The sequence below is a fragment of the Sinocyclocheilus grahami genome, unplaced genomic scaffold, assembly GCF_001515645.1.
Source record: "Sinocyclocheilus grahami isolate Dianchi unplaced genomic scaffold, SAMN03320097.WGS_v1.1 scaffold777.1, whole genome shotgun sequence".
In the NCBI taxonomy this organism is placed as follows: Eukaryota; Metazoa; Chordata; class Actinopteri; order Cypriniformes; family Cyprinidae; genus Sinocyclocheilus; species Sinocyclocheilus grahami.
The window spans coordinates 30,753-41,820 of record NW_015505956.1 but is presented as its reverse complement, the minus strand read 5'-3'; the positions used below and the strand labels follow the sequence as shown (position 1 = coordinate 41,820).

Below are 11,068 nucleotides of genomic sequence, written 5' to 3'. Positions count from 1 at the left end.
GTGCTGTGATTGGCCAGCTATCCAGTGCGTTGTGATTGGCCGAATACTTCAAGCGTGTAACGGAAATGTTACGCCCCTCACCATACTGTGATGATGCCCTGTCAGGCCGGAGCGATGATTGAAAAACATGAAAACCCATTATAAACGAGGCATTCGTTGCATCCAGTGGGGACATAATTATGAATTATAATGACTTGTACTGTCTTTTTACACGTTGCATCGCGCCGCGTAAACATAAAACCGTGTCTGCATTTGTGATCGGAGAAATGACAAACAACAAGCCCTACTCTATACTGCCCAAAAAAAATATAAAGACTCTTTAAATATAAAAGACGTACTTACAGTTTGTGAGTCAGAACAGCCTACTCTTTGTAGTCTACTCTTCCAGGATCAGTAAACAGTCCTCCATAAAATGTGCTGCACATCCGAATATTTGGGTTGAAGTGTTCTGGAACAGTGTTGTAAATAAAACTTAACCACTGATTTCTAGTCGTGTCCATTTTTGGAAGGCCAAACAAAGTAGTTTCGCTTTCACAACGAAACAGCGTCACACACTGCGGCCTACAGTGAGCAGAGGCCGGTGGCTAGCGTGAGGAACGGCGGGAGGGTTAGAGTGAGCAGAGGCGGGTGGGCTTGAGAACGGCGCGGCCGGCAATATCGACGAAGGAGCGTTCGGAAGGACATGTGACGACTCCGGGCTGGACTCCGCTTCGTCCACGGTGAAAGCCGATCTGGCGATACACAGTGCAAAGTTGTAGTATTTCCTCCAGCACGGACCAGCTCCAGGCATGACGAAGCAGATATCGTCCTCTTTTGGAAGGCCAAACAAAGTAGTTTCGCTTCACAATGCAGCACACAGCGTCTTTACGACATGGCGGCGGAAACAACAAAACTACAGCGAGAATAAAAGTTACGGATTAAAACAATTAATCCGTGCAAGTTAATCCACTGAAAAAATTGTTTGTTTTGGTAATCTTTAATCAAAATCTGATCATTTGCTTCCGCTCTGGAATGGTATTTCTTCTCTGATGACGTCGGTTTGACGCCTTGGGCAGAGTATCCTTAAACACACCCCGCCAACCGTTAGGTTGCTATGAGTGAGAGACCGAGGAGGAGCGCAAAAATAAAACAACGCCCTTAATTCAATATTCCATTTCAGCTGGAAATACATCACTACACTGAAATAAAGTCGGCAGCAACTTCCGGTTCATGCAGACTTTAAAGCACAGTTTGTTTCATTTGTATATTTTTATTCTATTGTATTTGTCCTTCGCTTTTTTTATTACTGACAGTTTAATTATTTTCAATAATTTTTAGGACTTTGTGTTTGTTTGAAATTCTGCTGGTCTCTACAATGTAGAGGTCATAGCAACCTTATTTACAGGAAATAAATTGATATGCATCACCATCTTTAAATAAATCACACATAAAAGTTTTGGTCATATGGCCCCCTCATGTGTTAAATAACCGTGATTACAATATTGGCCAAAATAATCGTGATTATGATTTTTGCCATAATCGAGCAGCCCTAGTGCATATACACATGTATGATGTCATGTAATACTGAAAAATTATAACCCTAACCTTTATCTCCATACTGAAATCCCAGATGGCCTGACAGTGATTCAGCTAAAATATTAGTGTCTGAGACACTGTGAGCACGGAGACTGTAGTGTGCACAGCAAATTATTAAATGCTTAGCTTAAATATGTAACATTAATTAAATAGTGCTCAAAAATGGCTGCTGAGATAGTATTCTCAAGTGAAATGAGTAGAGGCTTGGACCCGGAAACAGCAGTCCTTACGTCACGACTTAACAAGAGGATTCTCCTGAAGCCGTCAAACTGACGTCATCAGAGAGAGAAAATGCCATTCCAGAGCGGAAGCGACGGCAAACAAATTTTTTCCCAGTGTATTGACTTGCATGGTTCAATTGTTCACCACAAGACTAGTAATGTGCACTAACAAAGTAAGTAGGGTCATCTTTGATTTCATGATGACCAATCATTTTGAATACCATTGGCAAAACTACCACATACTGTGTATACTGCCATATAGATATTTAAATTATTTATTTTATATATATATATATATATATACACATACAGGGCTGCTCGATTTGGAGAAAAAAAATCGAATTGCGATTTTTCTGATCAAAAATGCAATTTAAAATGTGATTTATTACTATTTCATAAATGAGCTACAGGTTTGTTGTGGTGGTTTTAACAGCACCAACGAAATACCAAGTTTTATTACAAACTATGCTACTGTTTATTTAAAACCTCTTAAACATTGTGGCCATTTTTTTTTTTATAAAGTTGTCATGATGCAAACATCTGTCATGACAAATTAAGAAAATAACTACAGTATCTTAAAGTTAAATTAACAATTATATATAAAATATTAAACTTTAAAGAACCCAAACACACTGTAAACAATTCTACATCAGTAAAATACTGACCATAACCTACATTAAGGTTGAAAATGCCAGCAAAAGTTTTTGCCATTTAACCCTCTGGGGTCTGAGGGTGTTTTGGCGCCCTGAAGAAGTTTTAGCATGCCCTGAAATTTGTTTTTTTTTTTCAGTATCTTAAAAAAAATGTTAATGACTAAAGTCTGATAACACTGTATTCAGCACAAACTGTGCTCCAATAATTTGTGAGCAGCATGAAAGTACATGTTTGTGTTTCTGAGAAAACAATGTTTATGCATGGTTAGTGAAAAACTAATTTTTTTAAGTCACTGTAATAAGGCCATAAAACACATACAGAACGTTTGTTCACAAGACTTTTGAGAATGTGGTAGACTAGAGTTTTTGCTACAAAATGATGTGAAAATGATCCTGTTCACTTATTTACAGAAAACAATATATTGATTTAACATTTGTAAAACATGTTTCGTGATAGAATGCCCTTATGCCAGGGAGTGACAATGGCCATGAATATTTAGTGATTCACATCTGAGAGATAGTGTTAACCCTCACACTACTTATATCTTGTGGTTTTATGTTAAAACATTAAACAAACATCCTGGCGTTGTGAGACATTTAGAAAATGAAATATCACATATTTCAAAATGTTTCACTTGATTTCAAACATGTAGTCAGGAATTAGAAAAGTCTAACTAGTAAAATGTGTACAAGTTATGTCACAATAACAACAGATGCAAGTAATCTTAGGCTATTCATCAGAGTGATATTCTCCACAGGATCTAGCTGCGCGACGCATTGCGTTGTGAGGTAAATTCTGGGTTATCTCTCTCTTCTTTCAGAAACAAAAAGTAGCCGGGATCAACTCTTCACGTTTGTTTACGCGGAGGCGATGTGGGCGTTTACATGCGCGCGCGTCTCACGTGGATGTTTAGAATCTGAAAGCGCAATCGGCTCGTGGGTGTGACCGCATTAGATGTAATGAGTTGAGACGGGAAAACTGGACATCGCGTATGTTTCATACGTATTACTTTAACGGAGAATATTTGTTTTGGACGTGACTTAGTTAATTTAAAGGTAGACATTTCAGGCTTTCTATACATATATTGACCTTTTGGCAATGCATTCATCATAGATTTGTCTGTGATACTTCTGCAGGTGCTGATACAGGTTGGTTGTGTGCGAGGTCGACACAGACGTTCGGCAGGTTTTACGAAGTACTTGCCTTTGAAGTACACCAGAACGTCGAAATCCAAAATAATTTCAAACATATGCGGTGCTTTTTCGTTTAGGTACCAAGTCATCAGCAGACACACTTTGTTGGGAAGTTGAACTGCTGCTCCTGCTCGCGCTTATCTTTTCCAAACGGCGTTATTTGCTGGTTCAGTCAGCACGTGCGGTGAATGCCCCCTATTGGTTAAACTCTGCATCAAAGTAAATTGTGCATGAAGCAAACTGTCAAAAACTACGTAGATGCATGTTAAATCTCTGATAGTCCTTCATCGAAATAGTCGCATTTCTTGCTATTTGAAAATCGCGATTTCGGTTTACAAACGATTAATCGTGCAGGCCTAGATAGATAGAAATTTTAATATATAAAAAGACACGTTCGCTTTATATGATGAACAGATTTTATATAGGCTTTTATTTGCATACAAATATTGATCAATTACCATTACAAAAACAATCTTAAACATTTGCTCATTCTGTGTATTTGTGTCTTTAAAATAGGGTAACTGTTGCAAAAGCTTACAGCACAAGGAAGCTTGATTTCAAATATAATTTCAAACGGAATTGAATTTACAAAAAAAAAAAAAAAAGGCAAGTACACAGTCAGTAATAGAATTATAAAACAAATTACCGCAATTCAGTTTGAGGTATTCAAAATATGACAACACTGAATTTTTATAAGCAGTGATTTAAGAGCCATATGCAGTATGTTAGGCCTATTTATTTAGATAAATGGAACATCAGATGGCTTTGACCTGTAATGACTGTACAATGTAGTGATGCAGTTAGGCAGACTAAGATATTTATATGTACAAATCAGACAAATATCCCATTCCAAAACATTTCTAGCATAAACTTACATAGTAAAGAAATTAAAGTTCCATCTTTGATTGTTGAAAGACTTTCTGGTGCATTTCACTTACAGCCAATAACATTTCCAGTAGGATTTTCATCGGTCAGGCGTGGATCTATAGACCAATTATAGGTTTGTAAACATTCAGGATGCGCGTGCATCATGGCTGCAGAAAACCCGGGAGAGATAGCCTTTATGGCTAGCCTAGAGAATTTCACGGATAGGGTACAAAATTGTTAGGTTTAAAAAGATTATAAATTATATTGATTAGATGTAATTTTCAAAATGTTCTCCGCATATCACAAAAGCTTGTCATCCAGCGATAAGCACTGTTATTCTACGAAATTGACTTTAGAGAGTGGGATAGTCTTACAGATCCAAAACAGAGATGACGTTTTTTGTGGGTGGAGCCTATCTGGAGGCAGAAAATTACGGTTTGGGCACCCCTGGTATAGATCAATTATAGGTTTGTAAACATTCAGGATGCGCGCGCATCATGGTTGCCGAAAACCCGGGAGAGATAGCCTTTATGGCTAGCCTAGAGAATTTCACGGATAGGGTACAAAATTGTTAGGTTTAAAAAGATTATAAATTATATTGATTAGATGTAATTTTCAAAATGTTCTCCGCATATCACAAAAGCTTGTCATCCAGCGATAAGCACTGTTATTCTACGAAATTGACTTTAGAGAGTGGGATAGTCTTACAGATCCAAAACAGAGATGACGTTTTTTGTGGGTGGAGCCTATCTGGAGGCAGAAAATTACGGTTTTCAAGTGGCAGTCTATGGAGCCATGGAATAAAAGAATAAAAAAAACTGGTAAATTTGATTTTATATTTCAAAATTCTGACTTTATTCTCGCAATTCCGAGATTATATCTCACAATTCTAATAAGGAAAAACAACTCGTCATTCTCTCTTTTCCCCTCGACTCTTCTGGCTTTTTCCCTCAGATGTCAAACTCGCTATTTTTGAGTTAAGTCGAGTTATAAAAGTCCGAATTAGGAGATATAAACTTGCATTTGCGAGAAAAAAAAAGTCAGAATTGTGAGATAAAATAAATGTTATGTAAAAATGTTAATAGTAAGGTTTAAATAATATTTCTAATAGTAAGGTTTAAATAAATAGAATATTTCATGCTGGAACTGTAGGGCTAATACAATATGTCCCCTATGAACATTATGTAGACCTATTGTTCAAATCGAATTTATGCTTTAAAAGTAGAGTAATCATAACAGTTTTCATCTATAGTATGTCCATTTAAACGTCTGCTTTAAGCTTCAAATGGCATCTTTGACGACAGTATTCTATAAAAATTATTTGCATTCCGATCTTGACATCAAAAGGCACAAAAATATTTGTTTTCTTTTATTCCATGGATTTTACCCATTTATCTCCACTTGTTCCCTGTGTTTATCTGCAACCACTATGCGCGCGCAGCTGCAAGTGACATAACTGTGACGTCTACTCTAGAGTGCTCTATTCTGAATGGTTGATAACTTTTGACAAAGTTTAATCCAGGAGTAAAGAGAAATAATTTCTACTTTAAAAGCACAGAGAGATCGCGATTGCACACAGTCTGCGCACAAGCAATATCGGAGTGAGAGGACAGGCAGTTCATTTGTATAAGTTAGGCCTATTTGAGAGCTCGCATCCATTTTTTTGCGATTACATTACTGTGTTCTCATGTTACAATAAAGCGCTCGCCACATTTGAGCGGGAATGATTATAATTATGTGGAATACCTGCAATCCCGCGTGGACATTCAGACTCTGTAATCAACAAGACGCGGATGGGTGTCAACTGTCAAACTCACTGTCGGAGAGGAGAGAGAGTCACAGCGTGTATCTGTGTCGGTTGATACTGTGGAAAATGAGTAATGCAACTGTGTCAGATATTTCAGTATCGGTATCAAAATATAGATATTTATGATAACACTACCATGTAGTTTGTTTCGCCAAGCTTCGAGTCTATAAATTACGCTGAGCTCCCGCCCTCTCGCTGTCTGATCAGATCTTCAATTCCTGCTGCAGCGGCGCTTTTCACGGTTCAGATATCAGGGCTTTTATTGGTCCCTTCACGATCGGATATCTTTATTGGCGACTTCTTCTTCTTCTTCTTTTGTGTTTAATGGCGGTTGGCAAACCAGCTTAAGGTGCATTTCCGCCACCTACTGGGATGGAGTGTGAGGCCTCGATGAACGAAAATATTATAGTGTAGCATGTTCAAGCATGTTGTGTTATAGATAACAATGTGCTTAATGTTAGTGTTGCACTGTATTCATTTTTGTGTTGCGAACTGTTATTGGATGTTCGAGTTGGATGTGAAAAGAGGCTTCGCCCCTGTGTGTGTGTGTGTGTAAGGGGAAAGAGAGCGAAGGAGGGGGGAGAATGAGTGCCTTGCAGTGCGATTCTCTTAGAAGTCGGGGTGTGTATGGCATGGGTTGTGGCCGACAAACGCCTCGTCCTTGTCTGAGAACGCTACAATATATTCTTCTAATCAATTCTGTATCTCTCAGATATTTTAGAAGAAAATCATAAACCCTTGGCTGTTTCTGTGCATTCTGAAATGTATTCATAACTGAAATGTCATTGATTTCCATATCTCTTAGTTTTTCAACAAGTTGCTTTCTTTGTCTATTATATGCCTCACAATGTAAGAGCACATGTTCATCCGTTTCTGTTATTCCACAGTAACTGCAGCTATCTGACTCACTTTTTCCTATTATATGCAATGAGTAATTAAGGTTAGAGTGTCCTATATGGATCCTGCTTATAACAGTATCTTCTCTTCTGTTTCCATATACCTTTCTTTCAATCCCCACTTTCTGTTGAATGCTAAATAAGTGTCTCCCTTTTGACTCTTTATTCCATACGTCTTGCCGCATACTTCCAACTGCTGTTTTAATAATACCTTTTACTTCTGTTTTACTTAAAGGAATTTCTATGTCAGTCTATTCTTTTCTCAATGCTGACCTGGCCATCTTATCCACCTCCTCATTTCCTTCTACACCTACATGAGCAGGTATCCATAAAAACTCTACTCTTACTCCTGTTTGATTTATTCTATATATTTTTTTTTAATTCATAAAGTATATCCTGTCTAGATGCTGATTTCCCACTATTTAAACTCTTTAATACTGAATATGAATCTGAACAAACTACTACACTTATAGAATCGATTTCTTCCACCCACTGCAAAGCCATTAGAATTGCCATCATTTCTGTTGTGAATACAGATACATCGTTAGATAACCTTTTTACTGTGCTATATTTAAAATAGGGAATATATATGGCTGTTGCTGTATACCCAGAATCTGGATTTTTTTTTTGACCCATCCGTATATATTTGAATACTATTAAAATAGTTTTGTTTCAAATATTGATCCACTACTATTTCTTTAGGCATACACCTTTCCTTTTCATTTATTTTAAAATGCAACTGGAGATCTACCATTGGCATGCGGAACAGCCAAGGGGGTATAATTGGTATTGCTACTGTTGAACTTATTTGTATGTCATTAATTCCTACCTTCTTAGCATCTGCATTGGCATTCCATCCAAAACTACAATAATTTACATACTCATGTTCCCAACATTTTTGTAATACATCTTTGACTGGATGGGTTTCTACATGCCCCCTTACAGAACACCAGTATGCCATCTTTAACTTAAGTCTCCGGAGGTCTAAAGGCAACTCCGCCATTTCCACCTGCATCGCTGAGACTGGCGATGTTCTAAATGCCCCACTTCCTATTCTTAGTGCATGAGATTGAATACCACTTACTTTCTTTAACATAGATACTGATGCCGAACTATATACTATGCTGCCATAATCAATCATATGTCTAATCATTGCACAATATACTCTTTTCAATGCCTGTCGGGTTGCACCCCAATCTACCCCTGCCAAACATCTTAAAATATTTATTCCCTTTGTACATTTATCTATTACTTTATTAATATGTGATGCAAAACTTAGTTTTGAGTCCATCCATAATCCAAGAAACCTCATTTCTGTTACCTGCTCTAACATTTTTCCGTAAATCTTTAGTTTAATATTTGGTGATTTCTTCTTTTTTGAGAAACATATCACTTTAGTTTTTTCTACTGACAGTCTAAAACTCCACTTATTTACCCATTTTTCCACTTCATTAACTGCTTTCTGCATACTACTTTCCACAAATACTAAATTTCTTCCCCTTTTCCACAAGGCACCATCATCCGCATCATTGAAAACATGTCATTTATCATTATAATGAATACAACTGCACTGTAAAAAAACTATTTTAGGGAATTTTACCGTTTTATTTTACAGTTTTTGCACGTGTTTTTGAAATACAGTTAGAAATAGACTGTAAAAATACAGAAAATACAGAAATAGACTGTAAATTTACAAATCCAGTGTAAAATCACATAAAAAAAAGTCAATGTACATAACACCCCAAAAAAATTTTTTTGAAGATTTTTTCCACAACACCAATTTATCGGTGCGCTCTCTCTCTCTCTATATATGCATATATAGCATTAATAATATAATATTTCATAAAATTGGTTGCCACAGTATCGATCCTAGCAAAAAGCAGTGCATGCATGTCATTCCACTCGCAAATTACGCCTTGGATTCACATGATTTGCCTCAAATCAGCACAGATTTATCTTCTTCCAGCTTATTCTAAGCAGAGTCTCAGTAACTCGTGAACTAAGCAACTGACTTAAATGAGGGGTGAGATGTCAGCTTCTTTATGTCTTTTCATGGTTTATGAAAATGATATGTTGATTAAAACAAGTTTATATATTTTTATATAATTATTATTGATATAACATTTTGTATATGTACGTCATTGCGTGTTTGCGTAAAAGAGCAGGTGAATCCGTTTTTGAACCGGTTTGTTGAAACGTCCTACCCGAATCCCGAAAGAATCTTTTCGACCAAAAGAAGAATCATATTTCCATACTACTGTCACTGACTGACCACATCTTCTTCCGCTTATCAAAGTAGTTCTGCTCAGTTTAGTGTTTTATTACGCATTTATTCCCATAGTATCGTTTCATAATGTGATATAATATAATATAATAATACGCTAATATTTAAATTACAAAAATATTCGAACTCAAGGAATTCCCGCCATGGCTCAACGTTCTCCTCTAAGCACGCAGTGGGGCTGCTGCGCGCGCGAAAGGAATCACTCGCAGTGTTTCCCCTGCCATTATTTTAGGGGGGCGGCCCGTCAAAATAAACGTTCGGTTTAACTTGAAGGCATTGGCAGAAATATATTACTATTGTTGAGTAGAATGTACGTAACAGACTGCTACTACTACTACTAAAATTATTAAAACCTTATTTTTAAGGAATAAGCATTCAATATTTCTTCAATGTTTTAATTGTAATATTAAATGACCTTTATTTTCCAAAAAATTCAATTTGTTTAATTATCATTACTTAAAAAATAAATTAAATGAATGTGTTATGCCTTAAAACAAAATGTAAATACACCACACAGAATTTCTGAGCAAAAAAATCATAAGGCTATTGTAAGAATAAATGAAACATGTTTTATGCTTTCAAATTAGATTTAACGTGGCTGACGAGATGTGAGACGTGTGGATCCATCTGCAGGCTTTATTAAAGAGACGTGGTAAACAGGCAGGGTCAAAACAATGGCAAACAGGTATATGGCGGGCAAAACACAAGAATAGTCCCAGGGCTAGCGTTGGTCACCGATCAGCAGACAGAATCACAGGGGCGAGACGAGAGGGAGAAATCCAAGAAAACAGGCAAAGATCAGAAACCGCAAAAACAGGCAAGGCAAAACAAGGAAAGCACAGACACTCGGAAAGGGGAACAGGCTAAACAATACTCAGCAGAGAAAGGTGATTAGAGTGGGTGGTATATAGTGAGTGAGGTGATTAGAAACAGCTGTGTGCAATCAGTACAGTGTGCAAATCGTGCAAAGAATGATGGGATATGTAGTCCAGGGTGCTATGCAACCGTTTGTGTTGTGCGAGAGTCAATGTAATGGAAAGGGTGACCTCTGGTGGTGAATAAACGGAAGTCTATGGACCGAATTCGTGACTTTAGACATGCTAAAACAGAATTTGGTTACAATAAAACATAAGGTTGGACAAATAAAACATTTCATAGGGCCCTAAGCGTAATATTTTTTAAACTTTTAATAAATTGATGTTAAATTGTTTAAGTTTCATGATTTTAATTCATTAGACATGCTTTTTGATTAATAACATGTAATTTAACCATTAAAAAGGAGTCCAGAAAAAAAAAAAAACGGAATCTACCGAATCTGTGAATATGTTGCCAACTTTACCGAACTTTGACGCATAGTGCAATATTTTTAATAAGTTTTTACATAATCGTAGGCGTCGTCTAAAAGCTCTAAATTGCTATTTTCCGAGTCGAGGTTGGATGGAAATTCTTAATTCAAAGTTCTTAGGACCAGCACTTAAAGTGACCCAACCCCTCCCATCGCGATTTGAACGTTAGTAACTTTATGTTCGTCTGCACTTTTTCCCTCTTCAAGCTCTGGTTATTACGCCTGT

The 11,068-nt window shown here is 36.9% G+C and overlaps 1 protein-coding gene across 3 annotated transcripts in view; it reads right to left on the bottom strand.

Annotated features, from left to right (window-relative positions):
* The window catches only part of LOC107561531 (syntenin-1-like), a 30,872-nt gene extending 24,257 nt beyond the window's left edge, over window positions 1-6,615 (bottom strand). The window contains exons 1-2 of one of the 3 annotated variants that reach the window (XM_016245994.1): window positions 6,453-6,615; window positions 6,257-6,374 (exon numbers count right to left, since the gene is read on the bottom strand). The gene's annotated coding sequence lies outside the window, so the exon portion shown is untranslated. The remainder of the gene's footprint in view (window positions 1-6,256; window positions 6,375-6,452) is intronic. The other 2 variants (XM_016245995.1, XM_016245997.1) reach the window with 2 other exon arrangements.
* Between the last annotated feature and the right edge of the window lie 4,453 nt (window positions 6,616-11,068).